Genomic DNA, 12,146 nt, shown 5'->3' on the forward strand with positions numbered 1-12,146 from the left:
GAGGGGCTTCAGCTGTTGTCACCTTCCTAACATTTTTAATCCTCAATCTTTCCCAACAGATACCTCTATACCCAGTTGGGCTCCAGGAAGATGTAAATCAACAACATCTGAAATTCTACAGGTTGCCCATCCCGATAAAGGCCTTTCCTTGAAAAAACATAGAAAGAAAAGAATCTGTACAAATTGGAAATTTCCTTTCTCATAAGGAAAGAAAATGGCAGGTGAGGACAGAAGAGAACTAATCTTGAACCTCACAAACTTGCTGCCTCTCAATCTGCTGAGAAAAGAAAATCCAGATAATGATACCAGAACTTTGTTGCTATTCTCCATAACAAACGGGCCATAGCAACTGTTCAGCCTTTGGAACCAGTTATAACTGGGCTCTTGTATTTTACCACACTAATCATACAGTGAATAGGGGAGAAAAAGAGGCACAGAATAAAAATTGTTATGGTTCAAAAACTTACCTTGCAATTAAATTTCAAGTGAAACAGAATAGATAATCAGCTCCAGCAGCCTTCCCCAGCCTGGGGGCCTTCCAGATATGTGGACCTCAACTCGCAGAAGTGTGGTGATTGCTGAGATTTGACGTCCATCCATCTGGAGGATGCCAAGGATTGGGAAATCTGGGACACAGCAAACAAACAGAACTTTAGTGAAAAGATGAAAACACGAGACTGTCATTTGCTTATTCTTAATAAACACAGAGTTAAAACTAAAGCCTTCATCGATTTTTTATAAGTAGCTAGCTAGGAACTCCAGGTTGTGCTGGGCTCAACAAAAAAAGAGAAGGCAGAACTTGTGGAAATCAAATTGGTCCTCCAAAATTTTCTTCAGTCTTCATACTGTCTATGATAAGAGACTCAAAGGAACAGTTGGCTAGCTGCATTCAGTATGTTTGTCATCAAGTATTTGAAAGGCAGCCTTCCCCAAGATGCTATTCTTCAAATATATTGGAATTTGACTCCTATAATCCCAGATAGTTCAATAGATGTATTGGGATTCCATCTCAAGGGCATCTATTAACCTAGGACATTCCCAAAACCGAGCCAGAACAATCTTATATCTGATCTAGTACTATGGCAGGATTTGGATTTCAAAAATTTGAAATCCAAATTTTTTTACTACTGGTTCTGTGGCCGTGGCTTGGTGGGCGTGGCAGGGAAGGATATTGCAAAATCCCCATTCCCACCCCACTCTGAGACCAGCCAGAGGTGGTATTTGCCAGTTCTCTGAACTACTCAAAATTTCCGCTACCGGTTCTCCAGAACCTGTCAGAACTTGCTGCCCCTCATTCTAATTATACTGAGAGGCTCTTGGGACTTGAAGAGGCAACAGTGATCCTAAGTAGGCCAACCATGGAAATCTCCCAGAAAATGGACAGGTGAAAGATATGTCTCCCAGCAGAGGTCAATGGTGAATCCTCAGTGTAGAAACAACTGAGCAAATGGCCTGAAACTGCATGCTGCAAAAAATGCAGGGTAAACAGGCTGCCTTCTTTACTGAGAACCAATTGCTGTATCTTCTTCAATCACTAGATACTAATATGAAGCAGACTGACTCTTCATCTATCTTCTAAAATTACGCTCCTTGCTGGGTGCTTCAAGAACACTGACACCCTACATTAGATGTGCTAACTCTCAGAGATTTCCTTCAGGCACAAAGACTTGACTTCTATAATGGGCCCTGCAATCATCAGGTTATAAGAATGTAAAATGTTCCAATCAGACTTGAAGATGCTATATACTTCAGTAGCTCCAGTTCTGCCACTTGATTTAAAAGCCATTCTGGGCTGAAATGGGCATTCTGAAAGCAGGCCACATCTCAGCAACAGAACCATGTTTTTGCATACAGACGCTGAAGATTAGCACTTGGTTCAGCTAAGAAAGAAATCAGGAAGCCTCAGAAAAATGAAATCTTGGAAAGCTACTCTATTAGCAAAGTATAGGTTGTCCTGAACTTACAATCATTCCTTTAATGACTGTTCAAAGTTATAACAGCACTGAAAATGTGACTTACAACCAAGCTTCACATTTATGACTGTCATAGCATCTCCACAATCATGTGATCAAAATTCAGGCACTTGGAAATCTACATGCATTTACAACCGTTGTAGTGTCCCAGGGTAACATTCTCACTATTTGTCACTTTCTCAGCTGCTTTCCTGTAAGCAAAGTCAATGGGGGAAGTCCGAGTCACTTAACAGTGAATATAATTTACTTAAAAACTATAGCAAAAAAAGTCTGTAATATTCCTTTAACAACTAGCTTGCTTAGCAATGGGAATTCTGGCCCCATCTGTGGTTTTTAAGTTGAGAATTATTTGTAGATAACATTGCACCAGTAGTGGGATTCAAATCCCGGGGCTACCGGTTTGCTATCGGTAGCGCGCGGGTGCGCACACTCACTTTGCGAGCGCATGGCGCTTCTGTGCACGTGCAAAGTGTTTTTGATGATGTCTGGGCAGATGGTTGGAGCTTCCCGCCACTGCCACTACTGGTTTTCCCGAACCGGGCGAACTGGGAGCAACCCATTACTGCACTGCACTATGTGGACTAAGGATCTCTTTTAATTATATATTAATAATTAGAGCATCAGTCAGAACCCTTACACTATCTAACCCTAGTCTACATAGTGCAGTGTTATCAAAGTGTTTACAGGGCAGCCCCGTGGGCCAAATCTGTTATGACCCAAGCCCAAGTAGGTAGTAGGAAACTCAGTCCGTGAAAAAACAAACAAACTTTATTCCAGAAGAATTACTTCATTCCCAGCATCGTTCAACTCAAATTAAAACAAATGACTCCCAACACAAATTCCTCAGTCCTATCGCAAACCTTGGTTCAATTAGGCAAACTGCCAAAGGCCTTTCTTGGCAAACGTTCAGAAGTCACAAAAATAAATGCAAGATGTAAACGAAGCAGAAGACAAAGCTACCAACATTGTTTTCCGGCAAAGTCCAAACGCCGTTACTGGTCTGTTTTAAGCCTTATGGCTTACTCATCTCTTGGCTCTACTCCCGACTTGTCCTTTTTGCTTGAGCTGCTCGTGCCTTCTGGCAACTCTTCTCATGCGTGCATTAGGAACAGGCTCCTCCTGTTCCTCTGCCTCACTACTATCAGTCTCTGGAGGCTCACTCCCCGATGGCCCTGGCCTCACCTCAGCCTCATTGCTGTCCGACTCCGTTGCCAGCTCTGCAGGCTGCTGGCAGATCACAAGATCTTATTGGATCAGATCGGGCCCCCGGGCCTTGAGTTTGACACCTCTGTTCTAGTGGGTTCATGAACAATTTTATGGAGGCATAGAAATCTTCTAAAATAATTTACCTTCCATTTGTAAATTTTGGAATGCATTGTGTTTATCAGAATACAAGAATAGCATGAAGTTCACAAAGTTTCCAGGAGTTTATGGTTTCTTTTAAGCTTTCAGAGGATCTAATAATGGCATTGTTTTAATGTGGATTGGATTTCTCCCCTTCGCCATGAGCAGTTTTAGCTGATTATGAGCAGAGCCTCCAGCCAAAAATTAAAAATGATCATACATTGTGGTTTTTAAAGTCCAAACCCTTCTGTTTTTGTTCACGCCTTTTTGTTCTTCCCACCCAAAGCCATGTTCCCTCTTTACAACTGATATACGGTTGTCATTGGTTTTCCAAGAAGAAATATAACACTCCACATTTGTACAAACAGTAAATGTGAGATACAGGGGACAGTGTTGTGGTATTATGTCTCGGCTGCACAAAATGAAAATAATGACCCCATGTACCCGAAAATCAATGTCTTTTTCCAAGTATTTTAGAAACTGTTCTCATTATTGCTCATACTTGCCACATTTGCTGATCCAACTATGCCAGAAAACTAAGTGAAAAAGGAACATTTTAGTTTTGCAACAGACCTTGGAGAGCATCCCCAAAATTACCCAATTAGAACTCTGGACAGGCTGGAATTCATCTTTGAAAACTCTTATAAACAACAGGACTGAAGAAGAATCTACACTGCATAGTTGAGCTCAAACTCCAGCATTATTACTCTAATCCCCAACTAAAACTACACAGATCATTCTCTGACCTAGAGCCAAGAGCAGCTTCAATTTGAACTTTCAATTGCATGAAGCTGCAGGCAATCCTGCAATCCTGTTCTAATCTTGTGGCTGGAATCTGCCCAGAAATTTGAGGATATTGCTTAAAAATAAAGTCAGATTTCTGTGTCTTTTGCTTTAAGCAACCTGCTAAAACAAATGTTTGCTTTCAGGGGTTATGAACAATCCAGAAAAAAGAAAGGTTGCTCAAAGGGCAGGCACAGATTATTAAGTGAAGCTACACTTTTAAACAATCTATTCATGCATTAATAAATTCCAAGATTTAACAGTTGCATACACATATGCAGGAACATGTGTACACCAAATAAGCTTAGCACTGTGGCAGTGATGCAGCTCTAGAAAGGCATCCTTAGATGCACCAACCAAAGTGTTTATCTCTGGAATTGAAACCATAGCAGCACTTGCTTAGGATACTATTGTATACCATATTACATTTACATTTAATTCTTCAGCAGCCAAGTGTACAAATGTGGTCTTTATCCCTGACCATGCGAACTGCAGTGCCAAATTATGAATGCACAAGAAAATGCCATGCTCTTTCAAAACAAAGTAATCGTATTTCCGAGTGCCTGAACCGTTGCTGCTTGAATTTTCCTCCTCTGCACAACACAATCAACACAAACGCTCAGGTTTAAAAACACAGCCAACCAGGCAAAAGAACAGCTTATTTCAGGTAGTCCTTGACTTACGACTACAACTGAGCCCAAAAGTTCTGTTGTTAAGTGAAACATTTGTTAAGCGAGTTTTGTCCCAGTTCAAGAGCTTTCTTGCCTCAGTTATTTATTTATTTATTTATTTTGTTGAGTACATATTAGATAATATATATAAGTATAAGCATGAATTGAATACATAAAATGAATACAATTAAAGGGAACATTAGGACAGGGACAGTAGGCATGCTGGTGCTCTTATGCACGCCCCTTATAGACCTCTTAGAAATGGGGTGAGGTCAACAGTAGACAGTCTTAGGTTAAAGTTTTGGGGATTTTGGGATGAAACCACAGAGTCAGGTAGTACATTCCACGCACTGATCACTCTTTTGCTAAAGTCATATTTCTGCAATCGAGTTTAGTGCAGTTTACCTTAAGTTTGTATCTATTGTGTCCTCGTGTATTGTTGTGGTTGAAACTGAAGTAGTCATTGACAGGTAGGACACCGTAGCAGATGATTTTATGAGCTATGCTCAGGTCATACCAAAGGTGGCGTAGTTCTAAATTTTTTAAATCCAGAATTTCAAGTCTGGTGGCACAAGGTATTTTGTTGCGATCAGAGGAGTGGAGGACTCTTCTTGTGAAATATTTCTGGATGTGCTCAATTGTATTAATGTCCGATATGCAGTGTGGGTTCCAGACAGATGAGCTCTATTCGAGAATTGGTCTAGCAAATGTTTTGTATGCTCTGGTTAGTAGTGTAATCTTACCGGAGAAGAAGCTACGCAAGATTAGGTTTACAACTCTTAATGCCTTTTTGGCGATGTTGTTACAGTGGGCTTTGGCACTTAGATCATTTGATATGAGTACTCCAAGGTTCTTGACAGAGTGAGGGTCATCTACAAAGTTATGTCCACTTAGCTTGTATTTTATGTTCTGATTCTTTTTGCCCATGTGTAAAATAGAGCATTTGTTGGTTAAGATTTGGAGTTGCCAATTTTTTGACCATTCTGACACAAAGTCAAGGTCTTTTTGAAGGGTAGCAGCATTGTGGTAGTGTTAAATAGTTTAACATCATCGGTGAAGAGAACACACTTACTTATAATATGATCACAAAAGTCATTTATGAAGAGTGTTGGTCCTAGAACGCTGCCTTGGGGGACACCGCTATTAACAGGTGCAGGATTTGATAGGGCACTGCCTATTTTGACTACTTGTTGCCTGTTTGATAGAAACACAGTTATCCAATTATGGAAGCATCTGGAGATGCTATAGGATTTTAATTTTAGAAGTAGTTTGTCATGTACTACTTAATCAAAGGCTTTACTATGTAAATTGCATCTACTGCACCTATTGCTTTGCCCTGATCAAGATTTTTAGTCCATATGTTTTTGCAGTGTAGAAGTTGTAGATTACAGGATAATTTTTTTCTGAAACCAAATTGTTTATTAGAGAGTAGGTTGTTTGTTTCTAGGTGGAGGGTAATGGATTGGTTGATGATTGATTCTATTACTTTGCAGGTGACGCAGCATAAAGAGATTGGTCTGTAATTTTCAACTAGGCTGGGGTCTCCCCTTTTGAAGATAGGGATGACTGTGGCTAGTGACCATAGATTGGGTAGGGAGCTGGTCCTTAAAGATTTTTCAAAGATTATGCTTAGGGGTTCTGCTATAACAGTGGAAAGCTTTTTTAAGAAGTATGCACATAATCCATCAGGTCCAATAGATAGAGATGGTTTCAGTCTACGTAGTGCCCTTTCAACATTATCTTCTGTGAAATCTATTTGTGTTAGATCGTTGTAGCCATTATTAGTACAACTAGGGAATGTTGGGCATTGTTGTTAACAAAGTTTCTTGCCTTTCTTTCTTGCCTCAGTTATTAAGTGAATCACTGCAGGTGGTAAGTGAACAACACAGTTTTTAAGTGAATATGGCTTCCTCCTTAACTTTGCTCCACAGAAGGTCATAAAAGGATCTCACATGACCTTGGGACACAGGCATGAGCCAGTTGCCAAGCATTTGAATTTTGATCACATGACCATGGGGATGCTACAAAGGTCACAAGTGTGAAAAACGGTCATAAGTCACTTTTTTCAGTGCCATTGTAAGTTTGAATGTTCACTAAATGAACTGTTGTAAAGCTGAAGTCTACCAGCATTGGATTACTGGTTAGTTAACTAAGACTGGTTAATTTTGAAAAAATAAAATAGGGAAGTATGGGAGTTTCTCAAGAGGATCCTTCCCTCTTCCCCTTTTATCCCCAATATAGATAGATACTTACGACCACAATTCACCCCAAAATTTCTGTTGTTAAGTGAAACATTTGTTGAGGTTTGCCCCATTTTACGACCTTTCTTGCCATAGTTGTTAAGTGAATTGCTGTAGTTGATAAGTTAATAACCCGGTTGTTAAATGAATTCGGCTGCTCCACTGACTTTGTCAGAAAGTCTCAAAAGGTGATCACATGAACCTGGGACACTGCATCTGTCATAAATATGAACCAGTTGACAAGCATCTGAATTTTGAACACATAATCATAGGGATACCGCAAAGGTCATAAGCAGTCGTGGGATTCAAATTTTTTTACTACCGGTTCTGTGGACATGGCTTTGGTGGGCATGGCATGGCTTGGTGGGCATAGCTTGGTGGTTGTGGTAGGGGAAGGATACTGTAAAATCTCCATTCCCTCCCCACTCCAGGGGAAGGTTACTGCAAAATCCCCAATTCCTTCCAATCAGCCGGGACTCAGGAGGCAGAGAATAGATGGGGGCAGGGCCAGTCAGAGGTGATATTTACTGGTTCTCTGAACTACTCAAAATTTCCGCTACCGGTTCTCTAGAAGGGGCATTGGCTTATCTGAGACACACCTTCTTGTTGAGTGGAGACAGCAGCCAGGTATGGGTTGTTCTCATCTGTTCAGATTGGAGGACTGAGTCTGAAGAGTTGTTAAGTAACGCCCTCGTAGCTAGGTGCCTTCCAGCTTTTGGCGAAAGCAGCTGGAAGTTATCAAGCAGCACAAATTCTTGGTGTTGATCAAATGTTGCATCAGCATACTATTCTGGATGCGAAGGAACCGCCTCTGTAACCTAAACCTGTTCAGAGGATTCAGCACCTGCAGGAGATAGAGCTTGAGAACCAGCTGACCCCCACAAGGTGGCCGTAGAAATAGAAACAGGACAGTCTCGCAATGAGACCTGGTCAGGGGAAACCCCAGGATCAGTCTCTTGAGGAGAAGGCCTGGTTGGCATAATCAACGTTCCCAAAGCGCCCAACTCAGAAGCCGCGGCTTGCTGGCCTTGTAACAAAGCTTCTGCAATGTCTGATGTCTGCGCTGGTCATCGCGACTAGAAGACTTGGAAACACTGTGGGCCTTGTGATGGGAATGTGAGCCTGTACTGCTTGAAGCCTCATGCCAAGGAGTCGAATGTTGAGCAGTCCCAGAACCAACCTTTCAGCCATCTTGGCTGCTGCCGCTGCTATAGCTCTATGGCCATGTTCGGACTTGCTTATCACTTTAGGCATGATACTGCGCACAATCAAAAATTAATTCCTGACAAGGAATATGTACAATGCAATACAGGAGGAACAATATTCCTGTTTTATCCCACATATGTGTGTGTGTGTTTTCGTAGGTTTTCACCAGTATAGGTATGTAGGTCTTGGAGTATTCAGGTCTTTTCCCATATAAGGTTGAGAGTCGCCAAGATACTCTCAACCTTACATGGGAAAAGACCCAAATATGCCAAGACCTACACACACACACACACACACACACACCTCTTTTTCTTTCTTTTCTTTCTCTTTTGTAAATATTAAACTACATACATATATCAAAAAATAACCCCAGCTTGTATTCTAATGTCCATATCAAGCTGGCTCTACTCAGCAGTCAATCCAGCGATAATCTCCTTGCCAGGAGATAGTAAAAAAACTAAAGCGACAAGGCTTTGTTTTCGTCAGCCAGTCACTAATTGTAAGGCAAATAAAAATGCAGTGCAAAACTCCTATATATCTATCGCCACCACCTGCCCAGGCGGGAAGGCTGAAATTGGCTGCTAACCAAGCATTTGCTGATGCCCATGAGCTGATCTAAATCAAAACTCTATCGGGCCAATCAATCCAGGCACGCGAATCCGAAGATCCCAAGGCTCTGGAGAAACGCTGTTGCCTACAAAATGGCATGCGTCTGGCACATGTTGGAGCGCTAGACTCCTCCCAATGACCTCACAAAAAGGAGTGCAGAGCTCCTGATCAAAAAACCCCGAAATCAGCTCCAATATTCCTAGTCGTGGCCGCAAACTCAGGGAAGCGCAGGGCTGTAATTTTTTAAACACAGGCAAGTTATTTCAGAGCGCAAAGCTCTTATGATCAATTTTTCGAGCGGCTCCTCCTAAAACAAAATGGCTGCCCAACTAGCCCTCAATAGAGCGCGAAGCTCTCCCAAGCACTTAAAACAATAAATGGTGCTCCAAAGCCTATACCGCCAGTCCCAGCCCCCAATGGAGCACAAGACTCCTCCACAACTCCGGAATGCATCAACGGGGTAATCAAACAGGAAACCATAAAATATTAAGGAGCTGGGACACCCTGAGCCAGGGTAAAACAAATAAAACCAATTAAAAAAATTGAAATTTTAGCTGCCACTACCAGCCGGTACAGCAGTAAATCACTCACATACCACAGTTCAATAAACAATCAGAAAGAGATCAAAGATTGAAATAGTCAGAAATTTGAAGAGAGTTGCTCCCACACGTCTGTCCAGTCTGAAGGACTGAGTCAAAAGCTGGAAGGCACTAGCTACGAGGGCGGAACTTAACAACTCTTCAGACGCAGTCTTCCAATCTGAACAGACGTGAAGAACCCATGCCTGGCTGCTGTCTCCACCAATACGGAGAACTGGTCAGAATACCACCTCTGGTCCTAACTGTGAAAAATGGTCATAAGTCACATTTTTTCAATGCCGTTGTAACTTTGAATGGTCACTAAACAAACTGCTATAAGTTGAGGACTATCTGTACTTAGAACCGTAAGCTCAACCTTGGGACAGATGACAGTGAAACGGAACAGAAAAGGAAAAGCAGATGGGAATGTTTTTAAGAAGTCTGTCTGGTGCTTGGTAGATGCAGAATCTCCGAAGACTCAGGGCGTCTTACATTGTGTAAGGCAATAGTCTCATCCTATTTGTATATTTATATACAAAGTCAACTTATTGCCCCCCCCCCACAATCTGGGTCCTCATTTTACCTACCTTATAAAGGATGGAAGGCTGAATCAACCTTGGGCCTGGTGGGACTCGAGCCTGCAGTAATTGTAATTGCAGGCAGCTGTGTGTTAATAACAGGCTGCATTAGCCTGGTGAGCCACTTCCCAGGGATCCTTCTGTCTTGCAGCAAAATATTGTAGTTTGGCATCAGCACAATACAACAGCCGACACTGAAGCTAATCTCCCAACCTAGTTGGAGTGGGAAAATGATTTTTCTTACATAGGTTAAAACAGGGGTGGTCACCAACCTTTCTGATCTCAGGGACCAGTAAATTCATAATTTTAAATCCCGCGGACCACTAATATGAATTTTTTAAAAAGATAAATAGTATTTAAAAAGGTAAAGGTTCCCCTTGCACATATGTGCTAGTCGTTCCCGACTCTAGGGGGCGATGCTCATCTCTGTTTCAAAGCCAAAGAGCCAGCGCTGTCCAAAGATGTCTCCATAGTCATGTGGTTGGCATGACTAAATGCCAAAAGTACACTGTTACCTTCCTGGTCCCTATTTCTCTACTTGAATTTTTTACATGCTTTCAAACTGCTAGCTTTACAGAAGCTGGGGCAAGTAACGGGAGCTACCCTATTATACAGCACTAGGGATTTGAACCGCTGAACTGCCAACCTTTCGATTGACAAGCTCAGTGTCTTAGCCACTTAGTGCAATATAAAAAATGCAAATAATTTTTCTGCGGACCACCAACATTTCCTCACGGGCCACCGGTGGTCCATGGACTACCAATTGGTGACCGCTGTGATAAAAGCTTGATTAACCATGAGAGCTTTAGCGTTTGTGACTCTTTCAGCCATTCATTTCTCAATATTACAGATTACGTGTTCTCTCTGAGGTTTTTTTTTTTTTTTTTTTTTGTTTACATTTATACCCCGCCCTTCTCCGAAGACTCAGGGCGGCTTACAGTGTATAGGGCAATAGTCTCATTCTATTTGTATATTTTTTTACAAAGTCAACTTATTGCCCCCCCAACAATCTGGGTCCTCATTTTACCTACCTTATAAAGGATGGAAGGCTGAGTCAACCTTGGGCCGGGCTCGAACCTGCAGTAATTGCAGGCTACTGTGTTCTTAATAACAGGCTTTTACCAGCGTGAGCTAAACCGGCCCGTTGATCTTCATCAATAAGGCTTTTAGTTATACGATAAAAACAGCTTTTCTTTTCTCAAGTGAATTTTCTGTGAGGGAGGCTGAGCGAGCATGCTGAGCAAGCATATTGCTAACATAGTGTAAGCCGCCCTGAGTCTTCGGAGAAGGGCGGGATATAAATGCAAATTAAAAAAAAATAAAAAAATTTCCAGTTCTCAATTGACCATTCTCATTGTGCAATTTATTTCCAGGTTTTTTTTTCCACTTTTGAACCTTCTGCTATAGGCATTTCATACAAGCCCTTTGTAATACACCAGAGACTTGAATTCAAAGATTTGAGACAGTCATAAACTGATGTTTCCGATAGCAGCAAGAGGCAAAACAGGCCCAGTTTGCTGGTTCTTAAATCCTGACCGTGACAGTTTCTCCTGTCTGTTAATCCCTGGCTTTGACTCTTAGCCTTTCCCCAATATATTATAACTATGCCACAAGAAAGCTGGGGAAGGATAGCCAGCAAGGCCACTGAGAAAATGGATGCCAAAGGCTGTTTTAATCTCTGGCCACAAAGAATGTACCCTGGCTTTGACTTTCACAACCATAATTATCTTTCAACTGGGAAATAAGGTGAGCCAAGAGCCAGGGGCTCTCAGATCTAAATCTAATTTTAAGATCTAAACCTAAGTCGTGCAAGCTTTAAAAAGGCAACCTTAATATCTTCTCTTGTGACTCAGGAGATAATAAATGGACCTACAACATTTGGTACCAATTAATGAATTACAATTTACACGGAATTTGAAAAGAAATATTAAAGAGCAGCACTGCTTCATCAAGAACTAAATCTTTCTCCCCCCCCCCCCACCCCTTATAAAAGAAAGCTTGGAGTGATTTTCCACATTTTTTAATTTCACATTCTTCTCTTCCAGGATTCTGCTGTTCCACTCTCCCCCATCAAATTTAAATGTTATATTTGCATCTATATTTATAGTCTTAAAACTTTATTAGCTAATAAATCAAAATGATTTTCATCAACTGGCAGCCCTAT

At 41.5% G+C, this 12,146-nt stretch overlaps 1 protein-coding gene across 4 annotated transcripts in view; it reads right to left on the minus strand.

The window, feature by feature from the left end:
- Positions 1–12,146, minus strand: part of GHR (growth hormone receptor) — a 163,829-nt gene that overhangs the window by 129,313 nt on the left and 22,370 nt on the right. For all 4 annotated transcript variants that reach the window (XM_058169877.1, XM_058169878.1, XM_058169875.1 and 1 more), the window contains exon 2: positions 468–626. The gene's annotated coding sequence lies outside the window, so the exon portion shown is untranslated. The remainder of the gene's footprint in view (positions 1–467; positions 627–12,146) is intronic.

This window comes from Ahaetulla prasina, chromosome 2 (assembly GCF_028640845.1).
Source record: "Ahaetulla prasina isolate Xishuangbanna chromosome 2, ASM2864084v1, whole genome shotgun sequence".
NCBI lineage: Eukaryota > Metazoa > Chordata > Lepidosauria > Squamata > Colubridae > Ahaetulla > Ahaetulla prasina.